Here is a 24,354-nt window from a genome sequence, read left to right as displayed (position 1 = left end):
AGTGCATTTTACATCATCGTCCAACACAAACACATACATCCTCAAAATAATTTCCCAAAAGCAAAATTTTTTTTGGAAATTGCTTTCTGATTTTTTTTGGATGGGAGGGGCACAGGAAGAGCGAGAATCCTAAACAGGCTCTGTGCTTAAATCAGATGTGATCTCACAACCCTGAGATCATGACATGAGTTGAAATCAAGAGTTGGATGCCCAACCGACTGAACCACCCAGATGCCCCCACATCCATATTTTTAAATTCTTTCATTAGGGAAAAAATGCTATGGGTGACCCACTATATTGGTTTTATGACCCACTAATGGTTTATGGCTCACTATTTAGAGAACAGTGCCTTATTAGGTTTTGATTCACAGTAGCTTGCAGAGCTCCTGGCACACAGTAGGCTTTCTATAAATGTTTATCAAATATATGAATGAATGAGCTGGGTGAGTAATAAAGTGCTGGGGTAGATTGGGGATATTCTTTAAAGGTAGATTTTGTCCATTTGTTGTCCATTACTTAGTATTCCTGTTAGCTTCTGTTCATAGCAATGTTTCCAGACTGAATCCAAATCTTTTTAGGTGGAGCTCAGACCAGGATTTTTTTTCTTTTAAATATATTTATTATTTTAGAGTAGTTTTAGATTTACAAAAAAGTTGCAAAGGCAATGGAGAGTTCCTCGATACCCAGCACCCAGTTTTCCCACTATTAACATCTTAACATTTCTGTGATATATTTGTCACAATTAATGGGCTAATAATTATATTATTATTCAGTAAACTCCATACTTTATTCAGATTTTTAGTTTTGCCTTGATGTTCTTTTTCTGCTTCAGGATCCCAACCAGGAGAGCACATTAAATTCAGTCCTCATGTCTCTTTAGGGACCTGTTGGCAGTGACAATATCTCATTTTCCTTTTTTTGATGATCTTGACAGTTTTCAGAAGTACTGATCAGGTATTTTGTGGAAAGTCCCTTAATCTGAGTTTGTTTGATGGTTTTTCTTATGATTAACAGGGGCTTGGGGGTTGAAGACCATAGAGGTGAGGGAATAGAGTCTATGCTATGAATATGACTTGTCACTGTCGATGTTTACCTTGATCCCCTGGCTGAGGTGATGTTTGTCAGCTTACTCCCCTACAGTGTTGCCCCTTATTCCCTTTGCTATACTGTATACTCTGGAAGTCAGTCACTGGGTGCAGCCCACTACCTAGGGAGGGAGGAGTTATGCTCCACTTCCTTGAAGGCAGGGGGTCTACATACGTTATTTGGAATTCTCCTACATGGGATTTGTCAGTACTGATCTAAATGAGCATTTATTTTGTACCTTGGCTTGTAATTCAGTACTACATGAATTATTATTTTTTTTGCTCAAATTATTCTAGTTTTGGTCATGGGGATCTCTTTTAGGTTGGCTCCTGTGTCTCTTTGACCTACTGCCATTACCATTTTGTTTTTGAGCGCTTTGTTGCTTTCTGGCATTATAGGATGCTGCAGGTTCATCTTGTGTATTCCCTGCCCCAGCCCTAGAACTGGCCCATTTTTCCAAGGGGGCTGATTCCTTTCATTGGAGAATTGTATTCGAGACAAAGATGCGAGTGTTGGGTATTACTGTATCTAGGTCTTCTCAACAGAAGTAGGAAACGTTAACCTGTGGATCACATCTACCTGGAGCTATTGCCGTAACCATCTGTGTCTTTATTAAGGTAAATGTGAGTTCGTAATGTTATCTCTGACTCTAATCCAGCACTACCTGGCTTATTCTAGCCTTCTCCTCTCTTCTCTGTAACCTCCCTCTCCAACAGTGAGAAAATCCTGGCTTCCATTATCATCATCTGTTTACTGATTTTTCATTCCCAGTATGCATGTACAGTGGTTTCAGAACTGTTAACTTGTACCCCCATGGGAAACGACTTTACCAACTGGAGTTCAGTGCTTATGTACAGTTTCTTTTATCTTTAGTCATTTCTAAAGTTACTTAGGTCAACACCTTTTTTTTTTTTTTTTCTCTGACTCCCTTCAGTGAGTTTATACGTTAGTAATACAGTTAGACTCTTCTGTCACAGTCTGCATTCATGACCTCCCGGCTGATTTAAAAAAAAAAAAGTTTGCATACAATAAGGTTTACTTTTCATGCCGTCTAATTCTATGGGTTTTGTCAAATGCATAGTGTTATTTATCCACTACTACGTAACCATCCAGAATTGCTTCACTGTCCTTAACAACAACTCCTATGCTTCACCAAGAATAGTTGGTATTCTTCCCTTCCAAAACTTCTGGTGAGTTTAATCTGCTTTTCATCTCTACAGTGTCCCCTTTTCCAAAGTGTTAGGTGAATGGAATCCTTTGGTATGTAGTCTTTTGAAACTAGATCCTTTTATTTAACTATATGCATTTAAGATTCTTCCATGTTGTTGCATGAATTAGTAGCTCATTCCTTTTGATTGCTGAAGACTATTTTATAGTATGGTTGTATCCTAGCTTGCTTATCCATTCATTTGAAGGACATCTTCATTGCTCCCAGTTTTGGGCAATTATGACTAATGCTGCTATAAACATTTATGTGCAGATTTTTGTGTAGACCTAAGTTTTCCAATCAGTTGAGTAAATACCAAGGAGAGCAATGGCTGGATGGTATGGCTTGTTTATGTTTAGCTTTGTAATAAACTGCCAATCTGTCTTCCAAAGTAGCTGTGCCATTTTGTATCCCCACAAACAATGATGGATTGTTGCCCTGCATGCTTGCTAGCATTTGGTATTGTCAGATTTTTGGATTTTAGCCATTCTTATAAATGTGTAGTGATATCTTGTCTTAATTTGCATTTCACTAATGATAAACAATGTTGAGCATCTTTTCATATGCATATATGCCATCTGTATCTCCTTTGGTAAGTGGTCTGTTTTGGTCTTTTGCCCATTTTTTAATTGGTTTTGTTGTTGTTGTTGTTTTGTTTTAAGTACCTTTGTATATCCCATATCCAAATATGTTAGATTTGTGGTTTGCAAATATTTTCTCCCAGTCTGTGGCTTGCCCTTGGCCTGTGGGTTTTGAAAGTTCTTTGGGTAACTCTGAACCTCTGGCTCAAAGACCCAGATCTGATTGAGATAGGAGCATTGGATCATCTCTTCTGCAGCTACCTTCTCCTCTTGCTTTCCATTTCTTACCAGTCAGCCTCTCTGGGTTATGATCTCCTCTTCTGTAAAATGAAGAATATTAAGTTACCTTTCAGAGAGCAGGTATCTTTCAATTTTCAGTTCTATGATTCCATGACCACCTGACCTTTTGAAACCCTCCTGGAATGTTACCAATATACAGTTAGATCTCCTTACCTTTCTAATTGCTTTCACAAAGCAAAAGAACTGCACGATCCAGACATTGAGAGTCTTTAATTTCTTTGTGGAATTTTATTACTCCCACTGCCTAAAAGCTCAACTGTTATGATGGCGTGCCAGAATGAAATAAATCTGTCAGTGACTTTAAAATGACAATAGAACAAAAATCTACTGGATCGTATCTCAGAGGTACCGCTCACAAAAATGACTTCCATGTTTACCATGTATTACAAATTTTGTACATTTGTAGGCAGGTGGGAAAACAATGGCAGTTTAGAATTTCTCTATATCCTTCCTCTATGTGATTATTCCATTATGAAAGAGCAAACAAACCCCATTTTCTGTGAAAGTTTATTTTTCCTGCAAAAATGTCCCCTAAAGGACAGAATAGGAAACTACAACAAAGACGCACAAAGATTAGGGGTCCAGTATCTTGAAGATATCTCCAGATGGAATAAACTTAGAAAAGACATTAATAAACCTTTGTAACAAAAAGTAGAGTAATAATTGCTAAAATTTCCTGACAAATTAGAACTTGTAGGGGCTCTTAACCCCATCCCATGGTGTTATTAAATACAGAATATGAAGTCCTTTTTACTTCAATTTTAGCATCCTGCACTATGGACTCACTCAGATCTCATAGAATGCCCTATTATTCGTTTTGGTTTCTTTTTTGGTCATGTGCCATTATGCCCATGTTGTCTTATCTTAATGATTTTGTGGGAGTAGCACAGTACAGTCTCTGTAATCAGAATTTTAACCTTATTACTTATTAGCCGAGAAATTTTTTGGCAAGTTCTTTACCCGCCCTAAATTTTCTTTCCTCATGTGTACTATGTAGATAATAATAGTACCTGCTTGGATTGCTATGTCAAAGAAACTAATGAACATAAAGGTGCTTAGTGTAGTACCTGGTGTATATTTGTGGCTGCTACTACTACTGGTTTAGATGAGGTCACCTAGGTGTTAATGTTTCAAGTGACAAGACTAGAGGGCCAAGGACATTTCAAGAGCCCATGAAAGAGAATGTTGTTGAAATTCCTTAGCAAAATAGTTCTGGTAAAGACTCCTACCCTCTCTAGGAAGCTTAGAAAGAATGGTCAGAGTGGTAAGAGAGAACCTCAAAGAGGAGGGCGCCATTGACACTGGGAGAGAGGGTCCTTCCAAGCAGGAAGGAGTGGGCAATAACATCCAGATGATGGATTCTCTGTTGGCTTTCCAATTTCAGAAGGGCATTGGTAGAGTAGCGAGGGAGACAGAGGAGAGCTGACAACTGGGGACCCAAGTCTAAGGCGTGAATGACGCCGAAGGAGTAGAGCAAGCAGAGGTTACTCTCAAGAGACTTTACGGAGGGAACCAGAACTATTAAGTATAGTTAGAGGAGATCTGGGGATTGGGTTTCGTATGTTTTCAAGTTGGGAGGAACTTTAATACGTTTGTTTACAAAGGAGAAAGAGCCAGTGGAGAGTTAAAGATGGGCTTTGGATATTGATGACAGCAGAAGTTTTTCTGAAGCATTTGGAGGGCATAAGAATTCACATGGGGGAATTAGCTGTGGACAAAACAAGGGGCAGGAAGGATGATAAAGGCAAGCTCGTACGTGGCGGGAAAGAGAGGAAGTTAGGAGTTTGTTCTTGATAATCTCAGCTTTCCAGGAAGCAGGAAGATGATGAGGGTGTTTGAGATGTTTTGAAGAGAGGGATAAAGGTTTCAAAAAGCTATCCAGCAAATGGGCGGCAAGCCGAATAAGCAATATTGGGCATAGCTCAGTCTTCAATCATATCTTCATCTGTGGGAGTTTTCCAGCAGTTCTCAACAGCCTGACTATGGGAGTACCCGTAGATGGTTGGACGTGAGCTGGAATGTTTTATAAATTTTTTTGTGGTTTTGAAGCTTTTCAAAATACAAAGTTAAAAGAATAAACTACCTTATACCCTTCAAGTAGATTCACCAATTATTAATATTTATACATTTGCGTTATCATTTTTATGTATGTAATACTTCTGTTGTTGAACCATTGGAATGTAAGTTAGACTTTGACTGTTTAACCTTAGGTATTTCAACATTTATCTCCTAGAAACCATGACATTCTTCTACATAACAACAGTACAATTATGACTCAAGGACATCAGGACAGTACTATTGAATGTATCGTTCATATTCAGGTTTCTCCAATTATTGTCTCTTTTTTTTCTTTTTTAAGACTTTTAAGTAATCTCTACACCGAGTGTGGGGCTCAAACTCACAACCCTGAGATCAAGAGTTACATGCTCTACTGACTGAGCCAGCCAGACACCTCTCAATATATTTATAGCTTAAAAAACAAAACAAACCACTCCAGGATTCATTAGGCATTGCGTTCAGTGGAATTTTAAATCTCCTTTAATTTGGAATAATTTTTTAGCTTCATCCTTCATAACATTGATGTTTTTGAAACCTACAGTCTGGTTGTTTTTTCAATGTCCCTTAATTTTTGGTTTGTTTCCTTATGTAGCAGGAATACTACATATGTGATGTTGTGTCCTATCTATGCATCGCATCAAGAAACATAGGTCAGTTTACCCCATTACTGGTGATATGGACTTTCATCACTTGGTTAAGGTGGTATTTTCTAGGTTTCTTTGCTGTCAACTTATGGTTCCCCCCCCCTTTTTTAAAGATTTTATTTATTTAACAGAGAGAGACAGCCAGCGAGAGAGGGAACACACGCAGGGGGAGTGGGAGAGGAAGAAGCAGGCTCCTAGAGGAGAAGCCTGATGTGGGGCTCAATCCCAGAATGCCAGGATCACGCCCTGAGCCGAAGGCAGACGCCTAATGACTGCACCACCCAGGTGCCCCTTCCCCCTTTTTAATAAGAAATTTGTGGGGGGATAGATGCTTGGGAACTACATGGACTGTGAATATCCTATTCCTCTCCAATTTTCACCCAGTAGTGTTAGCATCCGTTGAAGAAGACCATGGAGAGTGAATGAGTTGTACAGTCTGGGCTGACTAGGGAGGAAACTGAAACCAGAGAAGGCTGCACACATGTGTGGTGTGTGTGTGTGTGTGTGTGTGTGTGTGTGTGTTGCTGCAAAGTAAATATGCCAGGAGCACAGAGTGAGAGACCCAAAAGGATCGGAAGTTGTGGTCAGAAGTGGGGATGCTGGGGGTGCCTGGGTGGCATAGTGGTTAAGCGTCCGCCTTCGGCTCAGGGCGAGATCCCAGCATTATGGGATCGAGCCCCACATCAGGCTCCTCCGCTATGAGCCTGCTTCTTCCTCTCCCACTCCCCCTGCTTGTGTTCCCTCTCTCGCTGGCTGTCTCTATCTCTGTCAAATAAATTAATAAAATCTTAAAAAAAAAAAAAGTGGGGATGCTGGAGTTCAAAATTTTTCAGGTGGAGCTGTTCCAGGCTGTTGAGGGTCTAGGAGGTTGCCACGGATTCAGAAGATAGCTTGAGTGGTGAGAAGGTTTTTTTTTCATTAGGAGGAAGCAAAGGAATTCTAAGACCGAAGTATTGTATAAATCCGCTACGTAGATGTTGAATTGGCCCAGAAGGATGGGGCAACTAGAGAAGAAATTATATGAGCCAAGGGCCAAAGCCCTCCCTTGTTCAAGATCTATAGTGAGTCAGTCCAAGGATGATGGTGATGGGGCTGGGAAGAGAGTGGAGGAGCCAGATGTCCTGGGCCAAAAGAAGATGTTTTAATGTGTGAGTAAAAGAGCAATGATGTAGCAGTGGGGATGGGGGTAAGCATCATGCTGTCTTTAACCTCTGCAGTGTGGAGTGGCCTTCGGCAGTTATACCTCCTCTAACCGAAAAACCCTTGGTGTGGGCTATCTTTGAGGAGAGCCAGACCTTTGAGTAAAGGTGGAGAGGTGGAGAGAGCTTTGCAGAGAAGGGAGAAGCGTGGTCTTGCTACTAGGGAGAGGATCAGAGGGCACAAGAGAAAGGGCAGCAGGACAGACAGCCATAGGAATAGAGAGTAAGAGGAGACAGGGAAACTCAGGGGAATCTGAGAGGAGATTTCCTTGCAGGATAATTGAGGATTGGAGGGCAAAGGATAAAAAGGAAACAAGAGATGGGGGGTTTGAGCTGAGGTCAGGATTGTGCCTGGACCTCTAGGGCATATGTCAGCCCTTTTTCTGTAAAGGGCTGGCAAGCAAATATTCTCAGCTTTGTGGGCCATGCAGATGACTGCCGTTGGAGCATGAAAGCAGCTGTTGATAATATGTAGATGAATGACGGTGACCATGTTCCAATAAAACTTTAAGGTCACTGAAATTTAATTTCATATAATATTCACATGTCACCGAATATTCTTATTCTGATTTTTTTTTCTCTCCCAAACATCTAAAAAATGTAAAACCTTTAGCCCACAGGCTGTACAAAATGAGACCTAAAGACGATGTTTAGCCTGCAGGCCGCACAGAAGGAGACAGAAAGACTACATGAGGCCCGTAGGCTGTAGTTTGCTAACCCCTTCTCTAGGGTAAAGGTATAGGAATTTGTGTTAAAGCCAGGACTTAAGAGTCACTAGGGACATTTTGGGAGGGGAAGTAAAATATATCTTCTGATAATCACGAGTAAAGTGGTGAAGTCCGTGGACCAAGAGTTCAGGCTGTCAGACTGCTAACTCCAAAAAGGAAAAGGAAAATTTAAGATGAACACTAAGGAATATGATGAAGCAGTTATGCACTTACTGCAAAGTTCACTGTTGTTTTAATTCTTGAAATGCATTTTAAAAATGTGTATAAAAAGCATATGGCAGATTTAGAGCCAAATAATGTATGGTGCCCTAGTTCAGTTTTCAGATCATCAGTATTTCTTCTGTTTTAATCCTCTTACCTTATGGATCACATCTTTCTCAGTTCAGTTTATCCAGATAATAGTTCTGGTTTCCTCTGGGGTGGAAGTGGGGTTGCCAGACTACCCAGGGTACAAGAAGGGACCTGGTCACCTAATTGCCCTGTACGCAAAATAAAGGCTTGCCACCAACACTTCACTCCTTGCTCTCTAGTACCGCTGAGTGTCCAGCCCCTCCGGGGGTACTTCTCCACTCTGAAGTCAGTTACCACTCCTGCATTTGCTTTTTGTCTTTTAAAATCTATTGAACTCTTTCAACTGTGGCTCCTGTCTCTCTCTGCTGTCCTTGTTTTGGCAGAGCTCTGGGAGGGAGAAGATAAACAGGTATCATCAGCCTGCCATATCCTTTTACTTTAAAATGAGTGGCTGGTACTCCTAAATCATAAAAGCCTTTACCACCTCCCCTCTTCCTTGTACCTTCTTGCCTATTGCTGACAAATTTTAATTTTAATTTAAATTTTAATTATAGTCAGGGAAAAAAATAGGTATCAATATTTGGCATTTGTATACTACTTTTATTTTTTTCACTCCAAAGGTCAGCGTTTGGTCATTGTCAACTTGGTTTTTTTCATGCCATATGAAACAGGGATGAAAATCCATGCCATTGATTATATTTTAAATCACTTCTGACTGGTTCTGGTTGCTTATTAATAAAAGGTGAATGGGTTCCCCCCATCTTTAATTGTGCTATTTACATTTCAAGCTAGACACTAGACACTGAATTTTCCTATTTAAAAATTGGAAGTTTTTCTCCAAACTTCATATAATTTGAATTATATCCATATATTTTATTATAAAAATAAGAAACACCTAGCTGCTTAAATCAATGAACCCTCACTCGCTTCTTTGGAAGCCACAAGCCGCCATGTTCTCTTGTCTCTAGTTCTCTTGATCCTTGCTTTTGGCAGAAGAACATGATTATTCTGCTGCACTTTCCAAAATGCATGTAACAGGAAAACTTAACCACGTAATGTAAAAAATGTCAGTAGAGGAACTACATATACTCAAACATTGCCTTGTGAGTTTACTATGTTCACCAAATGTCAGTCAGTTGAAAATAGAAGTGGACATTAGTCAGTTTTACTTTGGGAAAAATAACGTTCTCATGGGAGGCCTGTTTGAGGAAGTGATACCTGGATAGAGAAGTCATTGCAAATAGTGACAAGTGTAGGGAAGAGAGGAGAGCCCTGTGAGCCAAGGATTACAGTCTCTAAAAAAGGAGGGACTTTAGGGAGCCTGAGTGGCTTGGTTGTTTGAGTATCCAGCTCTTGATTTCAGCTCAGGTCATGATCTCAGGGTTGTGGGATCTGCATGGGGCTGTGCTCTGAGCATGGAGCCTGCTTAATGGTTCTCTCTCCTTCTCGTTCTGCCCCTTCCCTCCCCCCCCCATCTGTGCATGTTTTCTCTCCCTCTCTCTCTATCTCTTTTTCCAAACAAACAAACAAACAAACAAAAAATGTGGGGGGGGGGACTTGGAGATTGAGGGAAGGCCAGCATAAGGCCAGTGAGAGATATAGTTTGGCCAGAATCCATGGGCCTCAAAAGAACTAAATGTTTATTTAGGTTTTAAGGTGTTACTTTTATTTTGGTTAGAGAAAATGAAATCTAAACACTTATTGAATATTTGTTGAGTTGAATTCACTGGAAGATTTTTTCAAGTTGTATGGTTTAAGTCTGTTAAGCAGAATGTAAACTGTATAATGTGATTGCTTCCTTTGGCTGCTTGTCTCGTGAAAGAACTCTGGATTAAGAGTCTGAAGGAAGACGCGGATTGGAGTTTGTCTCTGCCACTTAAACCCTCACAGGTGAGAAAATGCACTGATGATGTACAAGGGAGTGCTGCCAAAAGAGTTAACAAAAAAGCAGAGGGTAAATACGAATTCAAACAACAGTAGATGAAGATAAAAACAGTCTCGTAATTTCTTCCTCCCCGTTTCACTCAAGAAAGAATAGAAGAATTTTAATGAACTTCATTGAGATTTAGTTTACATATAACAGCATGTACCGATTAGAAGTGTAGTATTCGGTGAAGTAGGACAAATATATCCATGTAATCATCTCACTGATCAAGATACAGAACATTTCCATTACCCCACAGAGTTCCCTCATGCCCCATGTCCATCCACCCCAGGAAACAACTGATCTGCTTTTTGTTACTCTAGATTATTTTTTTCCTCCTAAAATTTCCTATACATGCAATCCTATAACAGGTCTTCTTTTGTGTATGGCTTCTTCTACTCAGCATAATGTTTTTTAGATCCATTGAGATCATCAGTTTGCTCATTTTCTTACAATTTGTTTCCAGATTGGGGCTAATAGGAATCTTTGTGTATAAGTTTTTGTATAGATAAGCTATTATCTCTCTGTGATAAATATGAATGGGACTGCTGGGTATATAGTATAGTAAGTATATGTTTATTGTTATAAGAAACTTTTAAACAGTTTTTCAGAATGGTTGTACTGTTTTATATTCCCACCATCAATGTATGAGAGTTCTAGAGTTCCCATCTCGTTGAGAACGCTTAGTATTGTCAGTCTTTTAAATTTTAGCCGTTCCAGTGGATATGTAGTGATATTTCATTTTGATTTTAATTTGTACTAGTCATTGGGGAAATGACATCAAGAGTCAATCGTGTACTTATTGGTCAATCAAGTATCTTGTTTGGTGAAGTATCTTTTCAAGTCTTTGCCCATTTTTATGGCATTGTTTATTGTATTATTGAGCTGTATGCATTCTTTAAATATTCTGATACAAGTCCTATGTCAAATATATGTATTATGAATACTTTCCTCTGGTATGTGGCTTGGCTTTTCAATTCCTTAATCATTTCTTTTGAAGAACAGAAGATTTTATTTTTGGTAAAAATCCAGTTAAAAAGGTATTCTTCCATTGTGGTTGCTTTTTGTATCCTACCCAAGTAGTCTTTGCTATTCCCAGGTTTTCTTCTAGAACAGTGTCGTCAAACAAAACTGTTATGTGAGCCACATATATAACTTTAAGTAGCCACATTAAAAAAGTAAAAAAAAAAAACCAGTTGAACTTAATTTCAATCATATGTTCTATTTAAACCAATATGTCCAAAATATTTTTTCAACAGGTAATCAATATAAAAATACTGAGATATTTTACATTCTCTTTTTATCCTAAGTCTTCAAAAGCTAGACTATAGTTTATGCTTATAGCACAGTTCAGTTTGGACTAGTCATGTTCTAAGTGTTCAATAGCATGGCTGGTGGATGCTTTATTGCACAGGGCAGTTTTTAAAGTTTATAGTTCTTGTTTTTTATTTAGATCTGTGTTCTAATTTGATTTGATTTTTGTATATGATGTGAAGTGTAAGGGTTTTTTCCTCCATACAGATAACCAGTTCTCACATCATTTATCTTTTTCCTGTTGTACCTTTGTCTAAAATCAATAGATCATATATGTGGGTCTATTTCTGGACTCCATATACTGTTCATGCCAGTACCATTCTGATTTGATTATTATAGCTTTAAAAGGCTTAAAATCAGTTTAATTCTTCCAACTTTGTTCCTCTTTTCTCTTTTTGCTATTCTAGCTTCTTTGCATTTCCATATGAAGTTTAGATTCAGTTTGTCAATTTCCACAGCAAAGCTGACTGGGATTTTGTCCATTATAGACAGTTGAAAGGTGGCCCCCCCCAAAGATATGCCCATGCCTTAATGCCCCAAACTAAGAATGTTACTTCATTTGAGGGGGCGGAAGGAGGGGGCTTGTAGATGTAATTAAATTAAGAATTTTGTGATGAGATCATCCCAAATGATTCAGGTGCATCCTAAATCCAGTGGCAAGTATTTGGTAAGATAGACACACAGAAGAGGAGACACACCACATGCAGAGGAGAGGGCAATGTGACAACAGAGCCAGAGGTTGGAGTGATGTGGCCAGAAGCCAAGGAAGCCAAGGAAACCAGAGAATGCCAGCAGTATCCTAACACTGGAAGAGGCAAGGAAGGATTATACTCTAGAACCACTAGAGGGAGTGAAGCCCCACTGACACCTTACTGTTGGACTTCAGGCCTCCAGGACTGTGAGAGAATACATTTCTTGTTTTAGCCACAAACTTGTGGTAATTTATTGCAGCAGCTATAGGAAACAAATATGTCCATTATCAGGCTGAGGAAGTTTCTTTTCTTTCCTGGTTTTTTTTTTTTTTCTTTCAAGAATGGGTGTTGGATTTTGTCAAATGCCTTTTCTGCATCAATTGAAAATATTTTCTTTCTTGCTATTTTGTTAATGTTGTCATAATCTATATAAACACTCTGCTCACATGGTATTGATTTTAGCCCCGCCATAACTGTTACCCTTAGTAACATCTGTTCCTGAAAGTGCTGGGTCCTGACATGTTGTATCAATTGTAAATATGTCAGCATGAATCTTCTTGCTTTATATTTGCTAAAGACATTTAAAAAAGTCATTGAAGAGTCTGTAGAATAAACCTGTATCTCAAAATTCTTAGAAGAATAAGACAGAGATCATGGAACTTAGCTGGGTGGTTCTCGATAACTGGGACCACACTCGTAACCCTTGGGTCCAGTTTGGCCTTGAGACATACTTTTTTTTTTTTTCTTCCTTCCTTCCTTCCTTCCTTTTTTTTTTTTTTTTAAGATTTTATTTATTTATTTGACAGAGAGAGAGAGAGCGTGAGCGAGCGCACAAGCAGGGGGAGCAGCAGGCAGAGGGAGGAGCAGAATCCCTTGCTGAGCAGGGAGCCTGATGCGGGGCTCGATCCTAGGACCCTGGGATCATGACCTGAGCTTAACTGACTGAATCACTCAGGCACCCTGAGAGATATCTCATTTGGTCTTTGTACTGTTTCCAAAATTGGGAAATTTTATATTAAAACACTAAATATTGTGCTTGTCCTGAATTATACAGATTTGGCGACAGCGCCCTGAATTCTAACATGGCAGCCGTCAGCCTGATGTATAGCATCTGCCCCTTACACAAAGAATGCTGTTTTCACTCTACTTCTATCCCACTCCTCATTGTTTTAAACTTCATAGAGGTTTGAGTTTGCAATCTCTGCCCCAGAAGCTTTGTTGGGGCACATCGTAATGCAAAGGCACGTGTCATCGAGGGAAGGTTTAGGGAAAAGGAGGGTATTACAGTTACCAAGTCAACATATAGATCTTCAAAGAACTTTGTGGAATGACTTAAAGATAAAAAAGGACTTTCATGTAATTCATTACCAGTGAGAGAGGCACTCTGATCAACTGACTTTTGGATAAATATGGCACAAAGAAACACTTAAAAAATCTAAATTAAAACCCTAAACCACACAAAGAAAGTAAAACAACTCACCTGCTACAACCAAAAAAAAAAAAAAAGTACTGTACAGCCTTAGAATGTAAACTGTGAGAAGGGATGGCAAAGCAAAGATGCCAAAGATTCCGTTAATTTGTTGTGTATCTGCAACTTTCTACCCCCTGCAAGACGTATGAGGAAAAAGATGATCAGACCAAATTTTGAGAATTTTCGCAAATGTCCTCCAATTGGGAAAGAAGTCAACGGCATCCTTGTAAAACATCAAGGAATCTTTATGTATCACTGTTGGATTTTGCCAGAAGCAGGAAATTTGCCACCTTCTGGGGCACTATGTTAAACTGGGCAAAGGAACCAAAGTTCACAGGTATGGGATACCCCTTGGCTGGCTTGAAGGAGGGCTGCTGATGATTTAAAGGGATTTCAGAAGTGAAGGCTGACTTTCTCTAGTAAGTTCTACTCCGTTTCAAGTTGAGTTCCACAGTCCCCCATCACCCCTCCTCTCATCCTAAAACCCTCAGGTCACAGAAAAAGTAGATAGCAACAACACTCAGTCCGAAAACTGAAGCTCAGGATAGGGAAGATGGACGCATCTTAGGTGAAGAGGAAAGTGTACCAGGAATTCACTCGCAACGTATTAGTGCAAATATAAGGTCTGGTATTAACTTTTAAGGATAAACAAGATAAAAGATATGGCAGCTGTTATGCAAACATGCTGTATAACATGGGAGTGGGAAGCAAGGAAAATAGCATGTAGAAGACAGACAAAAAATCAAGGGTGGAGTAAACAAACAACAGAAATTTGTATTCCTTGTATGTGCTTCATGCTACAGGAAAAAGAAAAAAAATACGGATTACTCAAAACAGCTCAAGGACAATATAAGACGAGAGTGTGATGAAAAAGGAAATTGCATAGCTAAGAAAATTGAGGTTCAAAACAACATGATTTTAAAATTCAGTAAACTAGAAAAATGGACAGAATATTTTGAGAGAATCTGACTGAGTACAAATCTTAAGAAGTTGGATGTGGAAGGACAAATCAAGTATAAGGAAACTGGTGTCTCCGAAGTAAAAAACCCAATCGATGAAAGATAAACTTACTCGAATGTATAATATGAATGGGATTCTACACTAAGAAAAGTTCAATGGAATCCATAAACTGAAAGATCAAACTATATGGGGGGGGTCTTAAACTGAGTAATTGACAGAGACATAGCTCAGATAAGGCTCTAAAGAGTTTTAATGATAAAAAAAAATTCTTTAGGCATTCAAGTAGAAAAATCAAATCCCCTCCCAGGGAAAAATCACATAGGATTCAGATCTCTGCACAAAATCTGATGTCAAAAATCAATGAAGCAATTGCCTTTTTGTTCTGTTAGGTTTTGAAGAAAGATGTGAATCCAAAATATTTACCCTGTTCAGTTTTTATTTATGCGTAGAGCTAAAAAGCAGATAAAGCATTAAGGTGCTCGCTGAACCCTCCTTAAGAAAACTACTTGAAAAAGAGAACAGGCTGTTAAATAAAAATAAAGACTTTAGGAATGAATACGTTATGATGAATACTGAATTCATTTAAATACAGAAGTAAGACCGAACATCTGGGAGAATAAGGTGGGAGGGCTCTTGTAAATGTTCTAAGTGCTAGTAAGTCAAAAGTAATATAAGCAGTGGAAATTGGAAGATTGTGGTGAAGGTGGGTGGAATTGTAAAATGCTATTAACCTTGTATTTCGGAGCTATGAGACTCTCTGAAATATGTAGTGAATTCTTCATGCCTTTCATTTTACTTAACGTTTATAGGCCTCTTTTAGGAATGTATATCTCGTAGGGAAGAAAGCAACCACTGGTCGCTTCAGTTTCTTCTTAAATTCCAATAACATTGAAAAATGTTTAAATTACTTAAAGCATGCATAGCATGATTCCTTAACTATAAAATTATTTCCGTCTCATCTTTCTGTGCCTTCGTATCTTCCTCTGAAAGACGGGAGTAAGTGTTTCTCCCAGGGTTGTCTCGAGGACTACATTTATTTACCTGCGAAGTGCTTAGAACAGTGCCTGGCTCACAATTAGTGGTCACAGTTTGGCTGCCATTATTTCAACGTTTTACGAATAGGAGGTAAGCGAATTTGGCTTATTGCAGTGTTCTCCTAGCATCTGTCGTGTTTCTCATTTATGATTTGGCTCAGGGCGGTTCATCCTGGTGGTGACTTAAGTGAACAGTCTTCGATACCGTGCGGGGCTTCGGGCTGGTTCGGGTCTACCTGCGCCAGCTCTGCACCTGGGCGACCTTGGCTTAGCCCACACGGATGACTCAACCGGCCAGGCGTCTGGGCGCCTGTCCTCTTCCTCCGCCCAGGCCGCCGACCCCCTGGCTCCCCAGCGGGGCCTCCTCCTGCCACGTGACGCCCCCGCCAGGGGCCCCAGCGCCCTCCTCGCGGACGCGCCGTTCCGGCTCCCGGGCTCCGCCTGTGCGCGGCCTCCTCGGCGCAGCCATCCTCGCGGCTGCCGAGGGCGGCAAAGCCCACGGCATCTGCCATTTGTCATTCAGCCCGTCGGTACCGCCCCGAGCCTTGATTTAGACACGTCTGGGGCGTATTCTGGCCTCACTCTCCTGGCGGACGGACGAACGGACGGGGCGGCTCTCCTCCCAGCCCGGCAGACCGCGGGCCTTGGCGCGCGGGGTGCTTCCCCGGGTCGCCGTCATGGCCGCGGAGGCGGCGCGCCCGAGCTGCCTCGCCTGAGTTCCGGGGGGCTCTTGACCCCGCAGGGTAGGTGGTTGGGTGCTCGTGGCCCGGCTCGGTGGCGGTGGGGCCCGCCGCGGGCCTGGGGGCGGCGGGGCGGCGGGGCGGCGGCATTGCCGCGGAGCGAGGACCGTCCTGGGCTCTGTGCCGCGCTGGGGAGGGTGTGCCGGTGCCGACGCGCCGCGTACGTGACGGGGTCTGGGCTCCTGGGGACGAAGTGTGAAACTCCGACAAATTGTCACCGGCCAAGCCAAGTTGACTTGAACAAAACATTCTTTCAGCTGGTCGTTGTTAATGCCACTTTTTGAGGCATTTGTGTATATCTGGTATGCAGTAAATAGACTCGATTTTTGAAAACTGGCACTCTAACCTTGCCAAAAAGGCCAAAAAAAAGTCTCTTAAAAGTAATAATGTGACTAAATATGAAATGTTTGCATTTACATTCATTATGGAAAATATGATTCATTTTATGCCTTAATATGATGGACTCTGTCAGATGTACCTTAAAACTATTTAAAAATGTGGGCTCCTAAAAATTTCCTAGATTAGAATAACTGATAATGCAACTTTGGTTGTTTAGTCTTAGCATCAAACTTTAAGGACGGTGGTGGGGAGTTTTACTTCTTAATAAATTAATTGCTGTAATTTTGACTTCCCCCCCCCCAACAAATGTGTTACTTTTATGTTTTAGGAAACCAATAAAATTAAAAATAGAAGCACTCAGTTTAGGTCCTCCTTCTTCCAGGAATCCTTCCCTAACCCCTCCCTCCCCAGGCAGGATCGGAGGCCCCTCCTGTGAGCTTTCTGGGGCCTCACTGAGGTCCGGGTCCCTTATGTCCTCCCCACCCCCCTGTGTATTAACCCATCAGTCTCGCTCGGAGTCCACTGGATACATAGCACATGGTAAGTGATTAGTACTGTTTTATGACTGAAGGAAAAGATAAAACGATCTGATGTTTCACAGTTTTAGCTCTAAAATTATAGAGTGGTAAATTTATATGAACTCAGATAAGAACATTTATTCAAAAGTTAAGTATCTAGAAAAGTTGACCGCTCCGATGTCCGTGTTCTCTGTCCTAGCAGTTCTACCCCTAGGTATTTATCCTCTAGAGCGATGTTTTTCAAAGTTTGAAGCCCATTGTAGTGAGTCGTGAAATCAGCTAAGTGGATAATGATCAGAATTTGTAAAACACGAATTAGCAGAGAATAGAAAATAACAGAATATGTCTCAGGTCATCGGGTATTTGCTTTATGAAACTTTTTTTTTTTCCCTCTCGGTTTTATACACACACAGATGTGTGTCATGATGTAAAACGTCATTCCTTAGTATGAGTCATGGTCAAAAAAGTTTGAAAGCCACTGCCCTAGATAAATTTTCATACATATATACAAGCAGACGTGTACAAGAAGGTTTACTGCAGTGTTATTTGTAATACCCCAAAGCTGGAAGCAACCTTCATGTCTCTCTGAAGGGGAAAGGTAAATTATATTCATAAAATGGAAACTACCCAGAACAGTGGTGAATGAAGTAGTTTTGTGTTTCAACATAAATGTGTCTCAATAATGTTGAGCCAAAAAAAAAAAAAAACCACCCAAAAAACCAAACAAAAAAACCCAAGTTGTTGAAGATGATATCATTCAGTATTCTATGAGAAATTCAGAACTTGGTGAAATAAAGCTGTTGTTTAGAGATGCATAATATAGGCATTAAAAGTAGTAAAGAGAAATGGTGAATAAATTGATACCCTAAAAGTCAAGCTGGCGATCTTCTGCTGGGGGGATAAAGGGGAGATTATGATTGAGAAGAGACATACTGAGGACTTTTGGGATGCTGGACATGCTTTATCTCCTGACCTGGGCAATGGTTACATGCGTGTTTGCTCTATAACTCTTTGTTAAATGATACATGTAATGTCTGTATATTAAGTTTCCCCCAAAACCTTTTAATATATGGGTGTTGCAAAATGAAGAAGCCTGAAGCCAGGACTCTAGTCTATTATTCATATTTGCCAGCTTTTCTTTAAAAAGAGAAAAGTTGTGATCAGGAAATGTACCTAGGGAATTTACACAATATCCATAATTTTTTATTTCATAAATTCTGGGGTGGATACATCTGTGTTCATTAAACCCTTTATATGTTTTTATATCTTAATTTTTTAAAATGGGAGAAAAAATCATTCACAGATAACACTGTGGACATTTGGTATGTTTGCTTTCTGGAAAGCGACTGTTAACGTATTTTTTACAAAATTGAAATTATATTTTATACAGTAATATAAGCTAGAATAAAGTGCTTTTATGAAAAATTTAAATACTAAAAAGTTTATAAAAACATAACGGACCTTCATGGACCTTCACAAAGAATTTTTAAATATTAACATGCTGTCATATTTACTTGAACAGTTTCAATTCCTTGGTCACTCTAGGCCACATTCCAAGTGCTCAATAGCCACATATGACTAGTGGCTATTATATTATTTTACATTTTACTGTACTATATTGTACAACAACACACTTCCATCATTCCAGCAATTTCTGTTGGAAAACATTGTTCAAGGTACAAATCCTTTGTTGGTTATGTAAACTGCAGACAATCTCTTCTTTGTGCTTTCGTGTCTGAAGATACTCTTTTCTACTCTGAGGGAAATGTGTTTTGAAATTTTTTCTAAGTTTTAAAGTTTCCATTTTTTATACATGTAGTTCTTTCATATGCCTGACTTGTGTATGTATAGATAGCTATTTTTTCATTTACGTTGGGAGATCAGAAAGAACTTGTTTTCTTTTTCCCATGTGGAGTGGCAGTTATCCCCGTCCCAGTGATTTGCAGGGCCACTTCTGTCCTATACATATTTCTAGATATGCTGGGGCTCGTTTCTGGGCTCTTTACTCTGGTTATAGATTTGTTTCTGCAAATACTACAGATTTTTTTTTTAGAGTTGCTTTCTAGATAACATATTTTTTTCAGTTCTAAGAATTACAATTTTTTTCATAATGATTTTTTTTCTTTCTCCATGTGATTTTAGAAGTATTTTCTAGTTCTAAATGTGGAAGGTTTTGTGAGTTATCCTTTTGTTATTGATTTCTAACTTGCACTGTAGTCAGCAAGTGAGGGCTCTATGCTACCGATTCTTTGAAATTTGAGAATTGCTTTGTGGCCTCATGGTTAGTTTTGCAACTGTGCCTTGAATGATTGAGAAGAATATGTACTCACAGACTTTTGGGGCAAGGTAGGTATAAAAACATAAATACACACACACACACACACACACACACACACACATCTTAGATTAAGCACAAGAATTGTGGTGTTCAAATTTTTTTAACCTTACTAATTTTTTGGTTTGTTTGAGCTATCAATTACTGAAAGGTGTAACAAAAAGATCGTAATAAAATAATAAATTTTCTCATTTCTTCTTGTAATTCTGTCACTTTGCTTTATAAAAGTTGAAAGTTCACTGTATTACAAGAGTGGAATTGCTCTATTTTCTCTGTAAATTGAACCTTTTGTCATTCTACAGTGATGTTCTTTGCCTCCCCACCCAAATGCCTAGTACCTTAAAATCAATTTTCTTTTAGAATACTCTAGTCACACCTTTTAGTGTTTTAGAATATCCCTTTCACATAGATGAAACCTGATTGTTTTTTTCTAATCTACTCTGACCATCTTTGTCTTTTAATGGAGCTCTCAGTCCAATTAGGTAAAATATAATTAATGATATATTTAAGATTAAAGTTAACATTCTGTTTTATGGTTGTTTTTATTCTGGTGTGTGTGTGTGTGTGTGTGTGTTTTCTCTTTGCCAACTTTAGGATTTTTTCTTATTCTATTTTCTTCTGTCTTAACTAGTATGAAATTGTTTATTTCTTTTAGTAGTTTTCTTTAAAATTTTACATGTACAACTTAATCTAAAGTTTATTAATTCTACTTGCAAATAATTCAAGAAACCTAGGTTGCTTTGACACCAGTTAATTACATGTTTTTGTCATCTAGAATTTTAATTACACCTTGATTTTTTTTTTCTCCTGTAAATTCAACATCATTGTTTTTTTCTTTTCATGGATCCTTTGTCATTTCTTCTTGCATCTCAGATCTTTTTTCCTTTGTCAAGTATATTTTAGAAGCTTGTTTATTAAAGAAATGTTGATGACAAACTTTATCTGAAAATGTCTTTATTTTACTCATTTATGATGGTTTTCTTTGGCATACAATTCCCGGCAGGCAGTTTCTTTCTCAGTCCTTTGGAGGTCTCATTTCATTGACTTCTGCTTCCTATGTTACTGTTGGTTCAAATAACTGTCATTTGCTGTTAATCTTTTTTTTTTTTTTTTTTGGCCTGCTTTTAAGATCTCTTCTCATGTGTTCTACAGTTTTATGACAGTGTGTCAAGGTGTGGACATTTCATTTATCCTGGATTTATTGTCCCCTGTCTCCAAGGTTTGTCTTTCACCAATTCTCAAAAGTTCATCTTTTTTCTTTCTGTGTAGCTTTCCCTCCATTTTTTTTTCTATTCTTTCCTTCAAAACTCTGATTAGACTTCTGTTAGACTTGCCAAGTCTACCCATTTCTTTTAATCGAGCTTTTATATATGTTTTGTTCATGTTGAATGCTAGATAATTTCTTCAGACCTGTATTGTGGTTTTTGTCCAATTTTGTTTTCTCCAAAATGAGCTATAATTTATGTACAATAAAAGCACAAAAATTAAGTGCACGGCTTAATGACATTCACCTATGTGTGTGTCTGTGTGCTCACCACCCAGATAAAGATAGAATACATTTTTATCCCTGACTTCTCTCACTATGAATTATTTTCAAGTGTTCTTGAACTTCATATAAATGGAATCATATAGTGTGTGTGTGTGTACATGCATGCACACACATTGGTTTTCTTTTGTTCACAGGATATTTTTGAGATTCATCCAAAAGTTGCATGTGTAAGTAGTTTTTTGTTGTTTGCTTTATAGCAAGGGGTGGCAAACTATGACCTGTGGGCCAGTGCTGGCCCAAAACATATTTTAGATACAAAACTTTATTGGACATAAAACACGTCCATTCAGTAGGGTTGAGTAGTTAAAATAGAGACTGTATAACCTACAAAGCCTACCTAAACTGTTTATTATTTGGCCCTTTATAGGGCCGAAGAAAAAGTTTGGTGGCCCTCTTATATAGTATTGCTTTATGTGGGTGGACCACAATTCATTTGTCCATCCTCTTATTGATGACCATTTGAATTGTTTTCCAGTTTTGGTCATTATTAATAAAGTTTTTGCAAATGTTCTTGAAATTGCCATTGGCAAATATGTATTCGTGTTTTACGGATAAACGCCAAGGAGCTAAATTGGTGGTCTTAGGATAAGTTGATTACATTCCTGTGAATATTAATAATGTTGAGCATCCTTTTATATCTTTATTGTCCATTCAGATTTCTTTTGTGAAGTGCCGTTCAAATCTTTTGCCTACGTTTTTAGCAGGTTATCTTCCGTTTATGATTTTAGTTCCTTACATATTCTGGATAGGAAGTCTTTATCAGGTACATGTTTGCACATATTTTCTACCTATCTAAAGTTTGCATGTTTATTCTCCTAATGTTGCCTTTGGATGAGCAGACTTACTCTTATGAAGTCCAATTTATCCGTGTTATGGGTGGAGGTGGAGAGTGCTTTTTTGCACTCTGCCCACAGATTTTCTTCCCACCCTCATTTTTGCCTACCCTGAAGGTCCTAAATACATTTGCCCGTGATTTCCTCCAGAAACTATAGTTTAGTCCTAGTCTTTGATTTATCTCTAGTTGATTTTTGTGTGTGGTATGAGATAGGGAGTGTCAAGATTTTCCATGTGGACATTCAGCTGCTCCACACATTTATTGAAAAGCCCTTTCTTTTTCCAGTTGAATTGCAGTGGTCCCTTTGTTGAAAATGAATGATCATACATTTAGGACTCCATTCTGTTCCACTTGTACTATTTATCAATTCTTCTACCAATATCATACGTTATTGTAGTTTATAGTCAGTCTTTACATGTGGTATAAACCCTCCAGTTTTTTTCTTTTTAAGGATTGTTTTGGCTATTTAAGTGCTCTTCATTTCTGTATACATTTTGGAATCAGCTTGTCAGCATCTATTAAAAAAAAAAGTCTACCAAACTTTTGACTGGGATTGCATTGCCTCTACAGAACAATTTTAGGAGAATGAAGATCTTAAGAAAATCTTCCAGTTTATGAACATGGTATATCTCTCCATCAAATTAGTTCTTCAGTTATTCTCACCATTGTTTTGTTTTTTAGAACAGGGGACTTCTGCATTATTAAACTTATTTCTTGGCCTTTGAGTTTTTTTGATGCTGTTGTAAATGGTACCTTTTTTTCAATTTTGTTTCCAAGAAAATATAGAAGTACAGTTGATTTTTGTATTTTGAGCTTGTATTCTGTGATTTCACTAAATTAAATTTTTATTTTTGGTAGTTTGTAGATTATTGGAGATTTCCAAAATGCACAATATCATCTGAAAAATAAAAAAAAGTTTAACTTTGCCTTTCTAATCTTTATTCCTTTATTCTTTTTCCTGCCTTATTGCACTGGCTGGGAACACCAGAACAGTAATTAACAGAAGCATTAAAGTAGACATCTTTTGCTTTGTCCTGATCTTGAGGATATCTCTATATTTCACTATCAAGAATGGTGTTTACTGTATTTATTTATTTATTTATTTTTTTGTAGATACCTTTTACCGGATTGAGGAGACTTTCTTCTGTTTTTGGCTTAGTGACATTTGTGTTCACAAATGGATATTGAATTTTTAAAAAACTTTTCATTATAAAATGATTTTAGATTTACAAAAGATTTATAAAGATAGCATCAAGTGTTCCTGTATACCCTTCACCCAGCTTTCTCTAATGTTAAATCCTACATAACCATGATACATTAATAAAGTTAAGAAACCTTGGCATAATACTATTAACTAAATTCAGATTTCCCCAGTTTTTCCATTAGTGTCCCTTTTCTATTCCATAATCTAATCCATATTCTGTATTGCCTTTAGTTGTCCTGTCTCTCTAGTCTACTCCAATCTGTGAAAATGTTTGTCTTTGAGACATTGCCACTTTTGCATTTTGTACAGTGTCGCTCATTTTGGGTTTATATGATGTATTCTCACAATTAGAGTGAGGTTATGGATTTTGGGGGAAGAATACCACAGGAATGTTGTGCTCTTTTCATTGCATCATATCTGGGGGCACAGGATTTCCACATCAATGTGTTAACCTTAATCACGTAGTTTAGACAGTGTCTGCCCAGTTTCTCCATTGGAACACATTACTACTCTTCCCTTCTTGTACTCTATTTTGTTAGGAGAAGTCCACACTCGAAGGAGAGGGAAAAGTATCAAATGATTTGTGGATATATGTTAAAACTGCCATGGGTAATTAATAAATATTCCGAGGGAGATGTTTTGAGTTTGTACAAATGTCCTATTTCTCAAATTTAGCCCACTAATTTTAGCATTCAACAGATCTTGCCTGCAACAGTTATTATTGTGGTATTCCAATGGTGATTTTCCATTTCCTTCATTCTTTTTACATTAATTAACTGGAATTCTGATTTAGAGTTAGACTGCATGAGTTCAGGTTGTAGTTCTGCCTCTTTCTTGCCATACGGTGTAATATTGGACAATTCTCTATATTTAGATTTTCTCATCTATAAAACATAGATAACAAGTGTCTACCATGAAGGGTTGTTGAGAGGATTAAATGAGCTAATGCAAAAAATAAATAGCTACGCATTGTGCTTAGACCCTAGGAAGTGCTCATTTTTTTAATTTCTTAATGTAGTAGGTAATTCTCATTTTAATTATTTTACTAGTTATATAAATTATTAAATTATGTACTCTTGAGTGAATTTTACATATATTTATATGATATGGATTTAACTTTTTAATTTTTTTCGTGTAATATTCATGAGCCATACAATGGTTTTTTTGTTTGTTTTTGGTTTTTTTGCTATAACCAAAGACATAATGAATGATAGATTACTTAAACAAAACAAAACAAAAACACAGAGCTTAGCAACCGAAGTGGCAATATTCCCAAATTTCTAGAGTGGTTCATATCTGAGTCTTTTGGTAGAGATAGAGATAGCTCTTGCAAATGAGTCTTTTA

General features: G+C 38.3%; 1 protein-coding gene across 18 annotated transcripts in view; it reads left to right on the top strand.

Moving 5' to 3' along the window:
- PLAGL1 (PLAG1 like zinc finger 1) overlaps window positions 1-24,354 on the top strand; it is a 111,421-nt gene that overhangs the window by 21,655 nt on the left and 65,412 nt on the right. For 8 of the 18 annotated variants that reach the window (XM_034669236.1, XM_034669239.1, XM_034669235.1 and 5 more), the window contains exon 1: window positions 15,660-16,232. The exons of 3 other annotated variants lie outside the window; for them this stretch is intronic. The gene's annotated coding sequence lies outside the window, so the exon portion shown is untranslated. Of the gene's footprint in view, window positions 1-9,916; window positions 9,985-15,657; window positions 16,233-24,354 lie in introns of those variants that run through there. 7 more of the 18 variants (XM_034669242.1, XM_034669241.1, XM_034669245.1 and 4 more) reach the window with 2 other exon arrangements.

This window comes from Ailuropoda melanoleuca, chromosome 10, assembly GCF_002007445.2.
Source record: "Ailuropoda melanoleuca isolate Jingjing chromosome 10, ASM200744v2, whole genome shotgun sequence".
Lineage (NCBI taxonomy): Eukaryota > Metazoa > Chordata > Mammalia > Carnivora > Ursidae > Ailuropoda > Ailuropoda melanoleuca.
This window is presented reverse-complemented; position numbering and strand designations above follow the sequence as displayed.